We start from the raw sequence: 22,385 nt of genomic DNA, 5'->3' as shown, positions 1-22,385 counted from the left end.
CTGCTGAGCCAAACCTGTCCTTGGGCACTCCTGGCAATAAAAGACATACGCCATTTCATTTTTATGTCTCACTTACTCCTTACCTCTTTATTATGGAAACCTTCTTACCTCTGAGAGGTTTGGACTGTGTTGCATTTAGGAAATGGGGGATTTGAACCTCACTGTAGGCAGCTCTGAGGATGGTTTTCTATAGTTTCCCATTTTCCCACCTTGCAAATGCTGGTGCTGTACCTTAATTAGGGCCAAATCTCTTCCTTCCCTGTCCTATGCCAACATTGCCAAAATCATCTTTCTGAGTTAATGCAGCATTAAACCACTAGGAAAAAATAACCCTCCTACCATTCTTCTCACAATTTCATATTATGCATTCACTATACAGATCAGTCCATCTTAAGACCACTATCTTTCCCCTAAAAACAACAATCACCACCATCTTCTTACCAGTTCATTATAGATGGTTATATTACTCTAAATTTTAAAAGACAGTTTTTAGCAATCTGTCCACTTATTATTTACTTCAGAACTTCATGAACTGAAGTACTTCTTCCTCTGTTTTGCAAACTACTACTGGCTTTCAACCCAGATGACTGAGATTTAAATCAAATTCCATCATATCACAGGATGAAATTTTTACGTGAAAAAATTTAATTTAAAAATCAGAAAACTCATTCAGCCTTAAACTCCTCACCAATACCCAAAATGACCCACGGTGGCCTCAGCAGCCCTAGAAGTATCTGGGATAAAGTAATTTATTGATGCCAGCCCTGTAGTGTGTGGGTTGTGCTGCTTCCTGTTGCCCAGAAGCCCTGGGTCTCTATCCCAGCCAGTCCAAGGATTTTAATTCTGGGCTGATGGCAAGAACAGGGTTCACTCATCCTTGTGAGAACAACTGAGGAGCTATCTGAGTCAGTGGACTTGATCACAGAACACAAGGAATATAAATGAAAATGTTATTATGCTGACTATAAGGCACTGGCTGGGCAGCAGTCTCTCTGGCAGGCCAAGGTCCTCAATGGACTGAACATGCTGTGATTAAAAAGAGTAATGTACTGATCCTTGGATTGAAAGGAAATTTTCAAATTTATTTTAATAATACAAATATTGATAAATCAAGTTTAAAGGTAAAATACTAAATGCCTACAATATATTAAACAAAGTTTAATGATGCACATTAAACACTGATTTGAAAACTTTCCACTTGACAAGTATAAGACCTACACAATTATTTATGCAACATGCTCCCACCAATCAAAAAAGGGAAACATTAAAGGATAGAGAAGAAACAGAACATTTCTGGAATCTCCTGGATCAAACATTAAAATTTTCCTGGTGATGTCAATGCACAATTGGGACAAGAAGGAAGGTACCAAGATATCATTGGAAAATGGACAGCATATAAATGAACAAACAAAAACGGTTAAAGATGGATTGAAATTTGCAGAAATCACAACTTTCTCTCAAAACAAATTGCATGGATTATTATAAAACTTTTGGCAGATGTTTTCAAAAATATGAACCCTTAACATTAATGCTGAGTTAACCCATACTAACCAAGAAAATGCAGAGATCCTCGCAGAGACATTAAAGGAACTTCAAACTTGCAATGATCCACTAGAAAAGTTTCAAGTCAACACTGACACACCCACTTCAACCACTAACAGACCTCCAACCATCAATGAAGTAGAACTCTTAATTTAAGAACTAAAAAATTACAAGGCATGCAGCAAAAAGACCTAGTCTTTGCAGAAATCTGGAAAAATTCCAGAAAACCTGAAATAATAAATCTCCATCAACATCTAATACAAAATGTGGATTATGGAGAAAATTCTTGAGCAATGGACCACAGGAATAATCCATCCATTATTCAAAAGAAAAAGATAAAACCAGCCCAGATAATTACAGAGGAATAACCCTTCTGGACTGCACATACAAAAATTTTATCTTGCATAATTTACAACAGGAACAAGAATACTCTGAAAGCACAACTTAGAGAAAGCCAAGGAGGATTTCAGCTGTACAGAAGCTACCCAGACCAAATTCTCTGAAACTAATAATGAAATATTAAAAGTGCAGAAATAAACAGCTGTTTATCCCAGTCATAAATCTCAAAAAAGCATATGATAGTATCCACAGACCAACACTTTAAAAAATCCTCAGATCATGTGGTTTTTATACCAAATTAATAAAATTCAAACTAACTTTAACCAACTCAAAGGTAAAGTTCAGGGGAGAAGTGCCAAAAGCCTTTACAGTAAAAACCAGCCTCACACAAGGTGACTGATTATCCCTACTGCTTTTCAGTTCATCATAAAAATTTGCCAAAAGGTAAACCCAGCTAAAATAAAAATGTAGCAAAACCCTCAATAAGAACGAATTGTCTGTGGTTTGCAGATGATTTAGTTTTCTTAGCTCTAACATGGAAGAAGTTCATGCCCAGATAAGAAGTCTCCAAAACAATTGTGTTAAGAATAGGATTAAAAATATCCTTTGAGAAAACTGAAATTATGCTCATGAAACCCCTGGGCATAAATATCATCTTCATAAATTATGAAAAATGAACATAGTTTTACAATTTTAATATCTTGCAGAAATCATTGTACACAACTTAAACGAGAAAGAAACATGGATAAATAAAACTAACAAAATGACAAAAGCCCAATTCCTTCTTTTATAAGTTGCTTTGCGTCGCACCGACACGGATAGGTCTTATGGCAACGATGGGACGGGAAAGGGCTAGTTGTGGAAATGAAGCAACTGTGGTTTTAATTAAGGTACAGTCCCAGTATTTGCCTGGTGTGAAAATTGGAAACCATGGAAAACCATCATCAAGGTTACTGACAGTGGGGTTTGAACCCACTTAAACAACTGTAGCTATCGAGCTCAGTAAAGCCCAATTTCTAACCTCGTCAACGTATGATAAGAAATGCCTGTCAATAGACACTATGATCCAACGCGCCTGGAAGCCACTTATGCTTGTGAAACTCTGTTCCAAGTTAAAAACTAAATAAGAACTGATCAACTCATCAAAACTGAAAGAAGTATCATCAGAACTTGCATAAATGTGACCCGTTGCACGAAAAGGGACCTAAAGTCAGATGTTTCACTGTTTAGATATTTTGGTTCTATATTTGCATAAGATACTGAGTATTTTAAAAATAGGAGTTCATGCTTCTAGGTGCAATACTTCAGAAGATATTAGTTATTGACTATTGGTATTAAGAAAACTGTATTTTGAGAAAAACGACGCAAATCAGATTTGACTTTCTTACCAATTGTACAAAGTAGTGAAGACTTGAACTGCTGTGTAACTTAGATTGTTACGAAGACTCATAAGTAGTGCAAGAAGACAAAACATAGAAATGCAATTTTTACACCCTGGACATGTCTGTTCAGCACTGCTGTGAAATTTCCATTGCCAAATTTGGATCCCTTTCTGCGCAACGGGTTACAAACCATAAGTACCAGATGGAAGGAGTCTTATTTCTTTCACATTTTGTGACAGCCAGGAAATAGGATTTCATGACAACTAATGATGAGAAATCTTGGAAAGAAACAGGAGGACAATGGATCCATGAAATTCAGCAAGATCTCAAAGCAGCAGACTTGAGATAGCAGATGCAGAGAACAAAAATAAAATTACTACCCTTCTTAAGACCCACAAATTTTCAGCAGAAATGACACATAGAAGGACTATAGAAATTTCAAATGAATTGAGAAAATTGCAATTGAAATGAATGAAAAAGTACTGGGCAGATCGCAAGAACCAAACAGTACAACCTTCAAAGAGAAAGTGAATGAGAAACAACTTGCATGGTCCAGTGTGGCCAATGAAAAAGAAGAAGAAAAACAGTACTTACAATCACAGAAAAGGGTATCAAACTAGCTCTGCATTACACTGTATGTGATAAAAGTTTCCTCTCATTGAACATTTAGAAATAAGCACAATGGTCACTAGCAAATGGACCAGCTGAGCAGAATCATCGAACCAGAGCGTCAGTACTGGAAGAGTCGGTCAGGTCTACTTCTGATACTTTGAACTTGAATTGTTATCATAGATTGTGAATGAGGGCAATGTTAATGAATGTCAAGAGACCAGCAGAGAGGCAGCCAGACCTGCTGTGAAGTGTCAAAACATAGCATACCACAATACCCTGGCATAGACGAAGGATTGAGGAGGAGGAAACAAGATTTCAAGAGAATGTTGAGAATACATCCATTCTTCACATTTTTTATAAAGCCTTCAGTGGAAATACTATACTATTCCTATTTCATAACAAACAAATGTCATAGTTAAATATTGTACTGAATGTATAGTGGCTAAAATAAAAAAGTGCATGGTATTGTACATTCCTTGCATTTAATATTTTATCAGAGTTAATTTTAACTATTTTCAAAATACAATTCTCCTCCCATGTAGATATACTGTAAACCCTGTGGATACCCACAACATACTATCTATAGGTTCAATTGTTTCTGAGAAAAATGTACCTGCAAGAAACACACACAATTCTGTGCACTCATTCTTTTTTGGAGTGACTGTATTAAAGTTTTTCAGCTGCGAAGTTTCCTCCCCTTTTTTTTTTTGGTGCTATAGTGATAGTGACATGATTAGTATAGAGGCCTAGCTGCTGTGTTTCCACCTGGATGACAGACTCAAATCCTGGTAGATTCCAGGTCCAGCCAAAACTTAAAATGAGCCAGGATGGTCCCAGTAATATCAGATACACCTGGGATAAGCTGACGATAATAGAAATACAGCCAAGATGAGAAAATTTAAAGAGGATAAGAAAGAGCACACACAGAGGAAATGTCATAAGAACAAGAAAGACCTTTGAACTAGGCCTGATCAGGAAATTATCAATGTTCACAATATTTTTACACATGGTTTGCTCTTGGAGAGTGTAGTTCAATGATCTGACTTATTTTTTGAATTAGTTGAGATGTCTTATCATAGATAACTGTTGATTTTTTCCCTACAAGGAAATAATTATCATTTCTCAATCTTAACAGGAATTGAAAGATAGAGCAATTTGGCCATGCACTTAGGGTCATGTAGCTGTGAGTTTGCATTTGGGAGATAGTGGGTTTGAATCCCAGTGTCAGCAGTCCTGAAGATGGTTTTCCCTAGTTTCCCATTTTCACACCAGGAAAATTCTGGGGCTGTACCTTAACTAAGGTCATGGCCATTATCTCCCCATTCCTAGCCCTTTCCCTTCCTTGCAAGGCTATACAAAATCAAACGATCATAATAAGGTCAGTATTCAAAACAAAACTTCATATTACCGAGCTCGATAGCTGCAGTCGCTTAAGTGCGGCCAGTATCCAGTATTCGGGAGATAGTAGGTTCGAACCCCACTGTCGGCAGCCCTGAAAATGGTTTTCCGTGGTTTCCCATTTTCACACCAGGCAAATGCTGGGGCTGTACCTTAATTAAGGCCACAGCTGCTTCCTTCCCACTCCTAGCCCTCTCCTGTCCCATCGTCGCCATAAGACCTATCTGTGTCGGTCCGACGTAAAGCAACTAGCAAAAAAAACCCACTTCATATTCAAAATTACAGTTATTTGCTGTGAATGTACTCAGATATTTGCCATCAATTGTACATAATCTATATTTTATTTCTAAATAAAATTCTCAAATGGTTTCAAAAATAACAGAAATTCTATGCATTTTATCATTATCGTTATTAATTTTATTGTCTACATGAGTAGACTGGTAGGCTGTATCTTTCAGGTAACCTTTGACTAAGGACAACTATTATAAACTTTTGGGTTCTCTCTCAAAATTTCATTTTTGATGTTAACATTTACCGGCATGTAACACAAATGAATTCATGATATCTTGGTACATTCTTTAACAGAGTGCCATATCCAGAGAAATGATATTTGCAAAGTGATCATGTGATTACAGTCTACTTCCAAAGTAAATATGCAGAGATAAACCCACCATGCTTCTCCCTCCGCTAGCCCATACTACTTTCACTGTCTGCTTATCAGAACTTGTGTGGCTTGCCTTCCCTCCTAGTTTCATTCATACAAAGGTAAACTTACAAGATAGTAAACCTATTCCAGGTGCAGTGCAGGAATGGAGTGGATATTGTGCAGCTCCTACCAAACTGAATAACACCATTGAAGGTAAGGTGTGCCATATGCTTTAATCTTTCTATAAAAAATATGCCAGTGCATAACAGTAACACTTTTCCAAACATCTGAAATTCTGCCTTCTTATGCCATATTTTTCTAGTCATGAGTTGCCCTGAAGATAAAAATTATTTTGTAGAAATAACTTATTTCATACATTAAAAAAAAACATGTTGATTTTTCAAGTATTTTAGATGTTCTAAGCATCCTAAAAATAATCATGTCAAAATAACCAAAATATTGACAAAACTTTCACAGTGTTCTACAATTTCAATTGCAGAGATAATTTAGCACATTTACTGCCTTCGAAATTTTCTTGACAATTCATGTTCAATATATTTAAAGAAAATATGTGGAACATACAGTCCACTGAAGGTAGGGTGCAGAATCAGAAAGAAATGGTGGTGAGGGAGAAGGATCATAGGGCTTAACCACTAGTGTTTATTTCAGGTAGCACCTGGCAGGGGAGGGGGTATATAATTCCCTAGTAAGTGCATTACTCCCTTCCCCAGAAAAATGTAAATTTTAAATCTTTTTGTTTGAATTCTGTTATAACAAGAATGATACACATTGGAAAGTTATTTAGTTTGTACACTTCATAAGTGACTATTGTCCTATTAGGTATCTATCACAAACACACCCTCTCCGAGAAGAACAGGAGCGGTGTAAACTCAAGCTACTTGGAGCAATGACAAGGGAGGATAGCTTCAAGTAAGTTATATTTTTGTCCAGGTTTCAGATGGACTTGCCAGTGCAAAACATGAACAACAGGCTGCAGGGGCAGAATTGCCTTCACTATGTTGCTTTATTGCTCAAGGTCTACCAGTCATTCTGTTATTTCCATATATGTGTATTATTTCTGATGGTTTTATGATAATATGCACATTAAAAGATATTAATTTCAGTAATATGTGTTCTAGATTTTCATCATTATTTCATCATGAGAGAATCCCCTCCGGGCAATTTTAGTGGGGAGGAATCTTTGAGATAAAATAGTCGGTGCGGGGGGAAACACTCCCTTCCCTCCCAGCAATTTTGCACCCTGACGGCAGGCCTTGGCTTGCCACTCGGTCTGGAGATACTGGGGAGTGCCATGTGGTCAGTGTGAAGATGTTCTCCTCTATAGTGCTTGGTTTTCGTGACAGGATCCCCTCCCTCTTGTATTAGATGGCTCCTCAGCTGATCTCAAGAGTCTGAGTAAATCCTGTTCCCTGGGAATTGAACCCAGGGCTTCAAACACATTACTCCTATACCATGAGACTGCCATATTAGTTAGCAAGCAACAATAAAATTATACAGGTCAGCTCATTCCAAGGAGGTTGTTTAGAATTGAAGAAAGTGTAGTAATTTCAACCGACTATGCCATATAAGAGATTTTTTTCTTTTATTATGAGAAATTCAGAAAGCATGTCCCTAAAATTAGCACTGACTAGCAATAAGAATATAGATTTATAAGGACATTAACAGAAAGACAGATGAACACATTTTAGAATAGGCTAGAGAAAGAAGAGAATGGACAAATATTAAAACAAAAGAGTAATCTCCATATCTTCATTCAATGCCATCTTCACATACAGTTGCTTGCACTGTGCAAAAGACGACTTTGCTTGGTTGACCAGAGTGCAGACTCCCACTTCTCAATTTGGAGCAATAGCACTGTCTCTCTCTTTCCCCACGCCTGTCTTGTTCGCTCCGCCTGTCTCCCTCTTCCTCACTTGCTCCCTAGTGCTCCAAATCCGAGCCGAGTTAAGCCGAGCTTAGCCGAGTAGCCCAGAGACGAAGTGTTGGTCCGAGCTGAGCCGAGTGGGACCGATGCACTGTGCACAGGAACTCTGCGCCTCAGTTTGCACGCGTGAGATTTTGGGTGTTTGAGAGGCCCTGCTGTAGATGAATCTACTTATCAGACCCAATTCATATGCGTCTATTTCTTCTCAGCTCCTGATTAGATTGTTTCTGCTTCCTACCTACATCAGAATGGTGGGCATCAACACACACTGATGAGCCATCTTGACAGACCTTCAGTCTTCAGTCTTGGAAGTATAAGAAAAAAGAAGAGGGGTGATAATACAAGAATAAGGAAGAGTCAAAAGATGAAGGTGAATATGCGTAGAAAAATCCAGGAAAGGACTATCTACAATGACACTGCAGCTAACTTAAAATATTAGGCAAACACTTTTCATTTACCTTGGAATGTGTTTAAAGGCAAATTTTATACATGGGTCTAAGGAGGGGTGCATCTGAATTATTTTATGGTTTTTGGAGACTCTGAGGTGCCAGAATTTAGTGCTGCAAAAGTTATTTTATGTGCCAGTAAATCTACAGACACGAGGCTTCAAGGATCGAACCTACCAAGTTGGGGTCAGAAGGCCAGTTGCTCAACCGTCTGAACTACTCAGCCAGGCTTAAACAATATTTAAGTTCACTGTTAAATATATGTTGAATACCTATTCATGAAGTTGTGGTAACAGATAGTGTTTGTATGCCCAATCCTTTCCCATTTTCTCTACAGGGTCGGGTGTGAAGCGAGATGAATCTTCGTAGAGAGTTCTCTCTTATATCAACCCCATAAGAGGAGTTAATGAGATGAAATGAATGACGTGATATATGATAGTAGAAAGGGAGAGGCCATGACATAGCCTACTCCTGTTGAATAGCACCAAGGGTTCTGTTTGAGGCTTAACATCTCCATCCAACAGACGAATCGCTATCGACAGCATCATATGCCCTCACTCCATATGAACACTGGAGGGGTTTGGAATTTAATCCAGGCTTTTGGCACGCAATCTAGTGATTAGAAGTTTTATACCACCACCTCTCCTAACCTGCTGGCCAAAGTTTTTTGACCAACGGGACTTGACCGGCTAACCACGGTGTCGGACCATAGAGACTTCACACCTTAATGACCATGGCCACCGGGCACACTAACAACATTCCACGTTAAACTGCCCAAATCAATTAATTAAAAGAAAACTCAGCCACAAATCACCCAACTGAGTTCCAGTCTCCCTGCCATCTGGTAGAGTGAAGGAGAATGTTGAAACTGACATGTAGGCAGCCTAAATGGCATCAGATCAAAATTACTTTATGCAGTAGCTAAGGCCACACATTAAAAGCAGGGTTCAGCTGGGAAGGGGTGGCACTCGCGCACAGTTTAGTTTTAGTCTAAGGTATTGACTTGTCCATCACAGTCCCACTCCCCTGTCCAGATGGGTGACAGTTCAGTCTATAACAAGTTATCCAGATGGTAACTTCACTGTATAGAATGTAGAGTTTTCTGTCTCATTCTCTCTGTCATTTCTCTGGTGTATCCCCACTCTTCTTCCTTGTTAGCCTAGATTGTTCTGCGCGCATTTTGGTGCCACGGCATTCCAGCTGACCTTGACCATTATTAAGTTATTGTGAAATTATTTCCAACATTGGTGTGTACCATTTTATAAGATTTTTCTTCTTTTTTTTTTTTTGCTATTTGCTTTACGTCACACCGACTCAGATAGGTCTTATGGCGACGATGGGATAGGAAAGGCCTAGGAAGTGGCCGTGGCCTTAATTAAGGTACAGCCCTGGTATTTGCCTGGTGTGAAAATGGAAAACCACGGAAAACCATCTTCAGGGCTGCCGACAGTGGGGCTTGAACCCACTATCTCCAGATTACTGGATACTGGCTGCACTTAAGCGACTGCAGCTATCGAGCTCGGTTTTCACCTTCTTGACCATCTGCACTATTAGGAAATGCGTGATGTACTACCCCTTTTCAGAATTTGTTTACTTACAAAATACAAGTTTTTTTTTTTCTTACAAGTTGCTTTACGTCACACTGACACAGATACATCTTATGGTGACGATGGGACAGGAAGGGGCTAGGAGTGGGAAGGAAGTGACCGTGGCCTTAATTATGGTACAGTCCCAGCATTTGCCTGGTGTGAAAATGGGAAACCATGGAAAACCATCTTCAGGACTGCCGACAATGGGGTTCGAACCTACTATCTCCCAAATACTGGATACTGGCCGCACTTAAGCGACTGCAGCTATCGAGCTCGGTAAATTACAATTTAATGTAACAGTGAAGTAGTTACATTTGGAAATGGAACTGATATCATTTGCATATAATTGAAGTAGACTTTCTTCCAGTTCATTCACAACTTTGCAACTCAATAGGAAGGCACTTCCTATCATGGCATTACACATTAAGGTTCCTGGGTAGCAATATCAGTGTCTTTCTTATCTCCTGTGCTAGTACTCTAATCTGCTGTCCTCAGATAAGGACTATCTACAATGACATTGAAGATAATTAAAAAGATTAGGCAAACACCACTAATCTTTCTCAAAATGTATTTAAGGTAACACCTGATGAATTTTATGGATAGGTGTGGGGAAGATTTATATGTAGGTTATCCTAAGGTATAGCTGAGTTACAGAGCATGATAGCTGAGTGGCTTAGCTGTGGGTTCTCATCAACACAGCCATGACTGGGCATCCTGGCCAATGTCCAATGTCATGTCAAAATTCATGGGATAGGGGCCTACATTTCTATTAAGACAACCTGTGTGTTCTGACAGCTTGCAGAGTGGTAGTTCCAGATGGCAACCAGTACATGCCTCCCATTTAAGCCAGTCCGAGGTAGTTGCTTGTTTTCCCTTTTCCTACCCTCTCGGTTAAAGCACCCCACTGGGGCGGCTGGTCCGACTTCCACGTTGCCACTAAGCATAATATATCGTCGCCATAAGACCTATCTGTGTCGGTGCGACGTAAAGCCCGTAGCAAAAAAAAAAAAAAAAAAAAAAAAAAGCATAATATAGCACTTGGGCTTTGGTTAACATCATTATCTGTTTTATGTGTTTTTGAAATCAGCTGAGCATTTATAGTATATTTGTGTTATTCAGTGTATCGTTATCAAGACCATGCATGCCAACTTAGTGTAGTGTAAATTTTAGTATAATTTAGTATAGCATAATTTTTAATGTAAACATTGTTATTTATTGAACTACTCATTAAGATGGATGGGCTTTGGTTGTTGGACAAAGCATGGAAGATTTTAGAAATTAAAAATCACATCCTGTGGTTAGATTGCATTAGCTCTTTTTCTGCTTTGGATTTCAGCAACGAGGTCTCATGACTTATGAGCATGAGATTAAAAGCCATGAAAATATGATGAACTGAAGGACAGATGTTTACTGATCACAACTCTGATTTAAATTATATCTGGTATCTTAAACTGTGCCTACACTTATAGCAGAATCCAATTGATTTCCCTTCTTTATCCAAAGAAAAAAAACACTTAGATATTTCTCTCATCCTCACATGGATTTGTACTCAGAATATTGAGCAGGCCAGTCTAATTATTAGTGGCAATAATGTCAATGGATATTTCAATGATAATATAAATCTGTGAACAGGTAGCATTTTTAAATGTGCCATTCTGTTGCTGAAATCTATATACACATTGAAACCAATCAGCTGGAGATAGACTGATAGAAGCCTAGAAGGGAGGGGAATGAGGAGTATGTCTTATGACATTTGAGCTGATAATATTCCTGCTAAGCCAACTTGGAATAATATTACAGGATTTAATATTATGCTAACACTCTCATGATTCCTGTACATGGATATTATTATTCCCAGCACCTAGTGCAGAGTGAGCGGGGTCGATTGAGATTGTAGGAACACCAGCTAAAACATGTGGCAACATAGACTTCCACACATTTGCTTGGCGCCACGTGCTGAGAGCTGTCAGGACACTCAGGTTGTTTTAATAGAACTGTAGTACTGTGAATCAATCAATCAATCAATCAATCAATCAATCAATCAATCAATCTGTTGTTTACCTAGTCTTTTCTTAAATAATTGCAAAGAATTTGGAAATTTTTTGTCCATCTCCCTTGGTAAATTGGTCCAATCCTAACTTCCCTTCCTACAAACAAAAATTTGCCCCACTTTGTCCTTTTGAATTCCAACTTTATCTTCATATTGTGATCTTTCCTACTTTCAAAAACTCTGCTCAGACTAATTCGTCTACTAATGTCATTCCATGCCATCTCTCCACTGACAGCTTGGAACATACCACTTAGTCGAGTAGCTCGTCTCCTTTCTCCCAAGTCTTCCCAGCCCGCACTTTGCATCATTTTTATCAGTGCTGGGCTGAATGGCTCAGACGTTTGAGGTGCTGGCCTTTTGACCCAAACTTGGTAGGTTCAATCCTGGTTCAGTCCGGTGGTATTTGAAGGTGCTCAAATACGTTAGCCTCGTGTCGGTAGATTTACTGGCACGTTAAATAACTCCTGTGGAACTAAATTCCAGCACCTCGGCATCTCCGAAAAACGTTAAAGTAGTTAGTGGGATGTAAAGCCAATAACGTCGTTAATAATATTATTATTATTATTATTATTATTATTATTATTATTATTATTATTATTATTATTATTATTATTATTATTATTATTATTATTATTATTATTATTATTATCTTTTGTCGGAAATCACCCAGAACAAATTGAGCTGCTTTTCTTTGGATTTTTTTCCAGTTCTCGAATCAAGTAATCCTGGTAAGGTTCCCATACACTGGAATCATACTCTAGTTGGGGTCTTACCAGAGACTTGTATGCCCTCTTACCCTTACCCTCATAACCGTATGCAGAGAGCTGTACCGTACCTTTTATTTACAATCCCGTTTATGCGATTACCCCAATGAAGGTTTTTCGTTTAAAGCTAGGGAGGCCTCCTTACAGTGATCCCCATAAGGAACTTCAGCCGAACTTATGTACATTACCATGTGAGACTTTAAATTCTACGGAACGAAGAAAGGATTCTGCATCAAAACGTGGGTAGGGACAGGTTAGGGACCGTCCCGCTTGGTTTTCGTGAATTCATTATCCGGAGCAAGTACGATTTAGAGAAATGAAAGACATATTTAAGAGTCAACGCAATATAATTTACTGTACAAGTGACCGATGATAATTACACTGAGAAGAATTGCATCGCTGTGGGCAATTGTAACAACTTCTTCTTCTTCTTCTTCTTCTTCTTCTTCTTCTTCTTCTTCTTCTTCTTCTTCTTCTTCTTCTTCTTCTTCTTCTTCTTTTCCCACACCTGTGGGGTCGCGAGTGCGAATCGTGTCGCACGTGTGGATTTGGCCCTGTTTTACGCCAGGATGCCTTTCCTGACGCCAACCCTATATGGAGGGATCACTATTGCATGTTTCTGTGGTGATCGGTAGTGTAGTGTGTTGTGTGAACATGAAGAGGAACATGTTGGGACAAACACAAACACCCAGTTCCTGAGCGAGAAGAATTCATCAGAGGCGATTAAAATCCCCGACCCGGGCGGGAATCGAACCCGGGACCCTCTGTACCGAAGGCCTGAACGCTGACCATTCATGAGTCGGACCAGTGCGCAATTGTCACGTCAAGTACAGCAAAGATGTTCAAGAATGCCAAAAGAAGGTTCGAAAGAGACCAGCTGAGAGAGTTAGAAGAGAATTTCAAGAAAAAACAACACCAGGAACTTCTATCAGACGTTTAAGACAAATCTTCGAGGTTACTCGTCACCCAACATTTGTTTCAGAAATGATCAAGGTAAGCTGATTATGAGCAACAAACAGAACTGTGAACACTTGGCTAAATATTTCAAAGAACTGCTCAACTGTGATCCACCTCAAGAAAAACTGACGTTCCAGAAACCAGAAAGCACACTTCATGAATCAACCCCGCCAGATAAGAACGAAATAAAGAAAATCATCAAGAGCTTGAAAAATAACAAAGCATCTGGCAAGAGCTCAATTGTTGCTGAACTTCTGAAATATGCAGGGGATAACTTCCCGGAACAACTTGAAACACTCTTTCAACAGATCTGGTCCACAGGAGAGATCCCAGAAGAATGGACGGAGGCTATCATCTACCCCCTGCACAAGAAAGGAGACAAAACGAATGTCAATAACTACAGAGGGATATCACTTTTTCCAGTAGCCTACAAGATACTTTCTATAGCACTCACGCGTAGGATAGAAGAACATACAGATAAACAATTAGGAGAATATCAAGCTGGCTTTCGAGAGGGGCGGTCATGTGCAGAACAGATTTTTACCATCAAGACCTTAATCAAAACTAAGATATTAGCAGCAGATAAGAAAGTGATAACAACATTAGTGGACTTCAAACAAGCATACGACTTCACAGACCGGGACACACTAATGGAAGTGCTTTAGGAATTTGGAGTAGACAAAAAGACAACAACCCTGATTCATCAAACACTAAAAAACACACGCTCGCAGGTAAAATTTTTAGGAGAACTGTCAGAGCCCTTTGAAATCAAAACAGGTTTGAGATAAGGAGATGGCCTCTCTCCAATTTTGTTCAACTGTGTTTTAGAGAAAGTTATCAGGGCATAGCGAAAAGAAATGAGCAAGTTCAACTTTCCAAATGGAATTAGATTAAGTCACAAGAGAACTGGGCTTCAATTTGAATGCCTCCCATTTGCAGATGATATAGTCCTTTTTTGCAGAGAATTTGCAAATTGCAACTAAGCAGATTGAAGTCCTCAAAGAAACAGCAAACAAAACAGGATTGCAAATATCTTTTGAGAAGACGGAGTACACTAACATAAATACCACTGACCCAGCCTGGACAATGAGGACCAAGTACGGTGACATCAGAAGAGCTACAAAATTCAAGTACCTGGAAGAAATTTCGACTCTAAACATAAATGAAAAAGCAGCAATTCGAGAACGTGCAAGAAAGATGGAAACTGCATTTAGATTATGACAAAGCGCCTAAAAATGTAAGTCACTCTCCTACCAGGCCAAATTCAAGCACTACAGCACGATAGTCAAACCTGAATGTTTATACGCAGCTGAGACAGTAGCCACAAAGGGTCTCTCAGATTTGGAAAAGAAAGAAAGGAGGTTCCTTAGAAAGATTCCTGGACCCATAAAATCATCAGACAGCTTTACGTCTCGCATAGACCAAACCAAGAACTATACCAACAATTTGAAAACATCACCGCCACAATGAAAAAGAGGAGATTGACGTTCTACGGACATATGAAAAGGATGGGATCAGAGAGACTCGCCAACAGGATCCTCATCTTCCAGGAGAACAGGAAGACACAAGTCCGCTGGGTAAAAGAAGTCCACCGAGATTTAGAAAAATGTGGGATCACCGTAGAAAATAATACAGTATTCTCGGCAGAAGAACGAGCATGAGCAAGCCAACGGATGAAGGAATACTGGCGAAAGAGGAAGGAGAAAGAACATGAGAAAGCAATGGAAGTTGCGTAATCGCAGCCCATAGATGGCTGAAATAATAATAATAATAATAATAATAATAATAATAATAATAATAATAATAATAATAATAATAATAATAATATGGCCTCAGCTACCTTGTTCAGACATTTTAATTTGATGCCATCTGGCTGCCTGCTCGTCAATTTCGACGTTCCGCTTTACTCTAGGCCTACTGCAGTGTAAGGCAGACTAAACCGAATCTCTTTTGGACATCTATGGCTGAGTTTTAATTAATTTTGTCAAGTGAACAAATGTGTCACAAGAAATCTTTAACATGCCGACATAGTAAGATTCTATATTCAATGATACACACATCATGTGTCTCAGTTCAGAAGTTGATATGAAGTAAATTAAGAACTTCTCACACATTTTCGACCCAGCATAACTTTATCCCCAAGGGTTGTAGGGCGACCATTATGGTACAATCATCTCGGCTCAGAAGGAGATTTCTAGCTGTGACCCACATGAGGAGTTGGAATCGATATGTAGATGGACAATTCGTCCATTTTTCAAAAATGCTGTTGCGAATTTTCCAAGTTCACAGTCACTTATTCACAGACTGTACTTGTATTCGCCAGTCTATTTGCGAACAAAAGACCAGAATCTTTCAAATCGATCGACATGTTCAGTGACTACGGCGCTCCAAATTTTACTGGGTGTACGTAACTGAGCACTCAAAGCACGAGGCTCGCTTGGGAAGAGGTTGCATCATAGCGCTAAATTTATTGTTTTGACTTCTTCTTATTGTTCTTATTTTACAGTTTGGTTTACGTCGCGCCGACACAGATAGGCCTTATGACAACGATGGTTTAGGGAAGGACTGGAACCGGTATAAAGCAGCGGTCATGGCCTTCATTAAAGTGAAAATGGTGTGGACATGGCACGACTGAAGCTATCGAGCTCGGACCCACCTCAAATAACTCGTGAACTGTTCAAGATATCGACATTCTGTTTTACTTTCAGCAATGGGATCAAAGGGCTCATAATCGGACAAGTACTTCTCGAGAAAATGTGATATATTCAAACGTGCTTCATTTGCCAGCTGGGGACTGCCCTGTTCGATTCGTGCTAGGTATGAAACATGAGCAGAGTTGCATCACCTTCTTACAGATACCGTAGGTATTCTCTCTACGTACTCGTAAATACACAATGAAAAATATGATTCAACACCTTTAATATCGCCGTAGGTAACAGGTAAATGTGGGGATAGGGGCGCGCAGTTATGAGCTTGTATTCGAATGGTAGTGGGTTCGAACCCACTGTCGGCAGCCCTGAAGATCGTTCTCCGTCGTTTCCCATTTCCATACCAGGCACATGCCCGGGCTGTACCTTAATTAAAGCCACGGCCGCTTCCTTCCCACTTCTTGTCTTTTCCTGTGCCATCGTCGCCACAAGACCTATACTCCGAACGGCTCTACTTCTAAATTGACGTTTTGGCAGATTTTGGCTCTGTCTGGTGGTTATGTGCCGAAGCATAGACATCCAACCAATCCCAATCTGCCATTCATATCGATTTATATCGGCAGAGCACGATCTCGAAACCTAGTTGCCAACTCTAATATTTACATTCACCACGTGGTTAACCTATCTCGCTCAGCGTGTATGGTATTCAGTACCGTTCGCGATCTTTTGCATTTCCCTTCAGTAATTAGTGTATTTTTCATATTGTTGGAGGGTTCCAGTGACTCTGAGATCAGTAGAATATTCCCTTTGTAGGCCATAACCTCTTTCTGTGCCAACCATTAGCGGTGAGTGATGTGTTATTTCCTCATCATTCTCTTTTATTCTTAATAAAATATTCTCTTTTAGTGTCAGATGTTAGTAAGTGTAGTTTTTGTGAAATTGTGTTCAATCCATATTCATTAGTTTTTCTGAGTACGATATTACATTTGACAAGGGCTGTTTACCGCGGTCGTATTGCATCAGCTATTCTCGCGGGCGTAGCGCCTGGCAACGGAGGAAAGGCGATGCTCATTTGTTTTGCGAAACTTCAATTTAGAAGTAAGGCCGTGCGGAGTATATATGTGTAAAAAGCCAATTGTAAAAAATAAGAGAAAACACACACTGAACGAGCTAGCTGCGCGGTGTAAGCCGCTTAGCTGTTAGCTTGCTTTCGGGAGATGGTAGGTTCGAACTTCACTATCGGCAGTCCTGAAGATGGTTCTCCGTTTTTTGCCATGTCCACACTATTTTCACTTTAATTAAGACCATGACCGCTGTCTTACCGGTTCAGTAATTTCTCTAACCCATCGTCACCCAAAACTCACCTGAGTTGGTGCTAACACTAGGAAAATAAAAGAAAACCATACATGATTGACGCCAGGAAGGACATCTGTCCTCAAAACAGCGCCAAATCAACATTGTGACACTGATTACAACAAATCCCCCACCAAGTTGTGGGACAAGCGGCAGTGAAAGGAGAAACGTTAATAAAAAGAAAGAAAGAAAGAAAGAAAGAAAGAAAGAAAGAAAGAAAGAAAGGCTTAGTTTGAATGTTTTAAAGCAGGGCCTCTCAGGGTGCATGCACCCACTCCTCGATTTGGAGCAATAGCACTGTCTCTCTCTTTCCCCACACCTGCCTCACTCGCTCCGCCTGTCTCCCTCTTCATCACTTGCTCCGTAGCGCTCCAAATCAGAGCCGAGTTGAGCCAAGCTTAGCCGAGTACCCTGAGACGACGCGCTGGTCCAAGCCAAGCCGAGTGGGACCGATGCACTGTGCACAGGAACTCTGCGCATCAGTTTGCACGTGTGAGATTTTGGGCGTTTGAGAGGCCCTGTTTTAATGTAATGGCGGTAGTGGAAGTGAGTGTTATTTGAAGAAGTAAAAGTAAGAAGTTACAAGTGGACAATCACCCCTTCTTAACGCTAATTAGAAGGGGAAAAAAGACAGTCTCATTCTTTCACGAATAAACAAAAGAAAGAAAACGGCCACGAAGGCTGTGAAAATGAGACTCCTTAGGCTTCGCAAACCTAACACCGTCGAAATCAGAAAAGAATAAAGATTGACTAAGGTAAGTCGGGTAAGAATGGAAAACCGTCGCGCATCTGCCTTTTCCTTTACCTGTTACCTACGGCGACATTAAAGGTGCGAAATCATTTTTTTCATAGTGATTTACGAGTACGTAGAGAGAATACCTATCTGAAAGAAGAAGGCGAGGCAACTCTGTATGTCTACAGCAGGGCCTCTCAGGGTGCACTGTGCATGGTGAAAAAGACGACTTCGCTTGTTTGACCAGAGTGCAGACCCCCACTCCTCGATTTGGAGCAATAGCGCTGTCTTTCTCTTCCTCTACGCATGTCTCGCTCGCTCCGCCTGTCTCCCTCTTCCTTACCTGCACCGTAGCGCGCCAAATCCGAGCCGAGTTGAACCGAGCTTAGCCGAGTAGCCCAGAGACGAAGCGTTGGTCCGAGCCGGGCCGAGTGGGACCGATGCACTGTGCACAGGAACTCTGCGCCTCAGTTTGCACGCGTGAGATTTTGGGCGTTTGAGAGGCCCTGGTATACAGCTAGCTCATGTTTCATACGCAGCGCGAATTGAACAGGACAGTCCCAGCTGGCTAATTAAGCACATTTGAATACATTATTCATATACATTTTCTCAGGAAGTAGAAGCCTCCGTGGCTCAGGCGGCAGCGCGCCGGCCTCTCTCCGCTGGATACCGTGGTTCAAATCCCGGTCACTCCATGTGAGATTTGTGCTGGACTAAGCGGAGGCGGGACAAGTTTTTCTTCGGGTACTCCGGTTTTCCCTGTCATCTTTCATTCCAGCAACACTCTCCACTATCATTTCATTCCATCTGTCAGTCATTAAGCATTGATCCAGACTATTGCGACAGGCCTCGGCAGCCGGCACAATTCCTATCCTCGCCGCAAGTTGGGGGCTTCATTCATCCCATCCTTGACCCGGTCATTGACTGGAAAACAGGTTGTAGGCTTTTTCTTTCAAGACGTACTTGTCTGATTTTCCAAGTAATCACGGTGCTGAATTTGTATGTTTGTATGTTTAAGGCTATGTGTAGAAAAAAGTGTAGTTCCATTTAAAACACAAAGTTGGTACCATTATCTCAAAGGACATTGATGTCATGAAAAAGTAAAGCAAGTCTAATTATGAGCCCCTTAGTACCATTACTGTAAATGAAAACAGAATGTCAATGTCTTTAACCGTTTACTAATTATTTGAGGTGGACAACTTAACTGAATAACAATGTATATAGGCCTACGGTATAAATTTCGTCTTTGCGCTTGCGAAAACCACTGTAAAATTTTTAGCTTACAAATTTGACCGGCAAGTTTCTGTAATCTGAGGTTCAATATTGTGTGCCATCTGTACAAAATAATTCTTGTTCTGGAAGGTACTTGTGCTGCAGGTCAGTATTTCTCCGGCAAACACATTCACAGAGCAGTATTCGCCGGGCGTAACGACGATATATGGAAATCATAAGCTAGGTTTGTGATCCACTCATCAATGACACCCAAACCTGCAGCTCAATACCGGCTGGTGTATCAGCTAAAGGGGCAGACCTCCCTTCTACCCCGAAAAGATTTTGCTCTATTCTACAATAAATTCTAGAAGCCTAATGTTCACGAAGTTTCAGGCTCCTGTCCGCGTGCAATAGTCACCTAAAGGCCGATCTCCACTGATAAACATTAACATGTTAAATTTAACATGTTACAATTGACATGTTGACAGGTTAACACTTTTAACATGTTGGCGTGTTTCCCGCTCCAAGTGGAAAACATGTCAAGTCAATTCATTGTTTAGAGATGTCGGCACAGCTTCGGCAACTTCCGTGCTGTTTCCATGCCAACAGATAGCCTAAACGACGCAAACGACGTGCTTCTCGTGAAGTAGGATTATAGTTACAACACTCCGCAACACTCCGCAACACTCATCCTCTTCAAATACAGTACGCGCACCCATGTCGTTCTCTCTGCACTATACTAAAATTTATAGTCAGAAATGGAGTGGAGCAAGGAGATTTTATTTATTTTTTATTTTATTTTAAAATGCTATTTGTTCGGGGCGTCGACCTAGAAAGATCTTTTGGCCCTACTTGCACCATATGTGAGGAACCTGCGTGTATTTTGTAAATGGCGGAAGTGTAAAGTGTTGAATGTGAGGAAAGGAAAGTTAAGAACGACAACACAAATACCCAGTCCCCAGTCCCGGGATATTCATCATTTACAATTAAAAATCCCTGATCCGGCCGGGACTCGAACCTGGGGCCGTCGGGTGACAGGCGGACGCGCTTCTCCCTAGACCGCGAGGCCGGACTAAAAGCAAGGATATTACTCTAGACTTAATGATATCATTGAAAGGCCTTGTTTGTGGGATGTCTCATCAAACGAATATAAAGATAAAGCAAAGAAAGGCGACAGTTGCCAGGAACTCGAAATTACCTATAATATTGTTCCCGCGAGTGCATTGAAAATACCTAGCGTCCCTCCGCTCCCAGTACAGTCGAGAATTGCAAAATGTTCAGAGAAGTTGGAAGTCGGGAGCGGGAGCGGGAGCGGCAGCGGGAGCGGGAGCGGACAAAGTTTATACTTCAAAGTGGTTTGCTTTTGAAGCAATGAGCAGGATGAGGGGAGGAAATGTGCCTAATAAAACTGCATTTCTATATCATAAGAAGCAACAGTGGCAATAACAAAGGCCAAATCCTCTTCATCTGAGTCCATTGTCCTTGTCTGAAAATACCGGTACCGTTATACGTAAACCTCATGGTGAACACGTGGCCAAGAATCGCTATCAGAAAACTGGTAATCCCTGAAGATTGCAGCAGTAAACTGTTATCGCGGCTCTTACAAGTTACGTAGGAGAAAGCGACTGTGTGAGGTTAGTCTATCGTGTACTGAATATGAGTAGTGCAATAGTGAGTAATATAGAGCTTATACAACGGCAGCCATGGAAAAGTGATAATTCCATTAACATTTCGTTCCTAGTCATTTCATAGGTATTGTAGGAAAATACATTTCATTACGCTTTTTAAGATAGCAGCGCTCCGACCGCAAAATGGCAAGTTCAACATGAAATAATGTGCTTGATTAATTGCCATGAGCACACCAAGTTCGTATTCTCGTATCTCTACTGTCTTAATGTAGGGCACTTCCTGGGGAATACCCGGATTTATACACGACTCCCCAACGGCGAAGCGTATATTTATAACAAGGGAAGACATCCAAACATTTTTAAATCCCATAAATCACTTCTTAATGTAATTACGTAGGTGGATCAAAAGATTAGTTGCACTAACGCGCCGCAGCAGCGCGCTGTGTGTCGCAAACGTGGGCACAGCGGAGAAAGGGACAGACACTGCCCACATGTCTGTTAGGCAGGTCGCTGTGGTGTCTCGTCTAGTACTGTGTGAATAGTGGCCAAATGCAATGGTGCGTCAACTGGACGTTCACTACAAATATGAGGTGCGTGCGACAATCCGATTCCTATGGGCCAAAAGGAAGAATTGCACGGACATTCATCGTGAAATTAGTGCTGTGTATGGGGAGCGGGCCATTTCCCGGCAAGGTATCGTAAAGTGGTGTCAGCAATTCGAAGCCGGACGTACGGATATCACGGACAACCATCTCAAAGGCAGGCCCGCAACGTCCGGACGCGTGCAAAGGTCAACAGTGTAAATGCGATCATTAGATAGAGCCGGCGCATTAAACTGAGAGAAATCGCGACGGAGCTGAACATGTCGTATGGCAGTGTGTTCGCCATTGTTCACGAGGACCTTGGATATCGTAAGCTGTGTCAAAGATGGGTCCCACATCTTCTCACTGATGAGCACAAGGGACAACGTTTCCAATCCTCCCTGGCATTTTTGCAACGCTATGCCGCAGACGGCAACGGGTTTCTGCGGCGAATCGTCACAGGCGACGAAACGTGGGTTTACCACTTCACCCCCGAAACGAAGCGAACATCAATGGAATGGGCGCACCCCTCATCACCACAACGAAAGAAGGCCAAGGTT

The 22,385-nt window shown here is 40.7% G+C and overlaps 1 protein-coding gene across 3 annotated transcripts in view; it reads left to right on the top strand.

Moving 5' to 3' along the window:
- Positions 1-5,996: 5,996 nt before the first annotated feature.
- Fa2h (Fatty acid 2-hydroxylase) overlaps positions 5,997-22,385 on the top strand; it is a 314,916-nt gene continuing 298,527 nt past the window's right edge. Inside the window, exon 1 of one of the 3 annotated variants that reach the window (XM_067150162.2) lies at positions 5,997-6,132. The gene's annotated coding sequence lies outside the window, so the exon portion shown is untranslated. The remainder of the gene's footprint in view (positions 6,133-22,385) is intronic. The other 2 variants (XM_067150161.2, XM_068228381.1) reach the window with 2 other exon arrangements.

This window comes from Anabrus simplex, chromosome 6 (assembly GCF_040414725.1).
Source record: "Anabrus simplex isolate iqAnaSimp1 chromosome 6, ASM4041472v1, whole genome shotgun sequence".
Lineage (NCBI taxonomy): Eukaryota > Metazoa > Arthropoda > Insecta > Orthoptera > Tettigoniidae > Anabrus > Anabrus simplex.
This window is presented reverse-complemented; position numbering and strand designations above follow the sequence as displayed.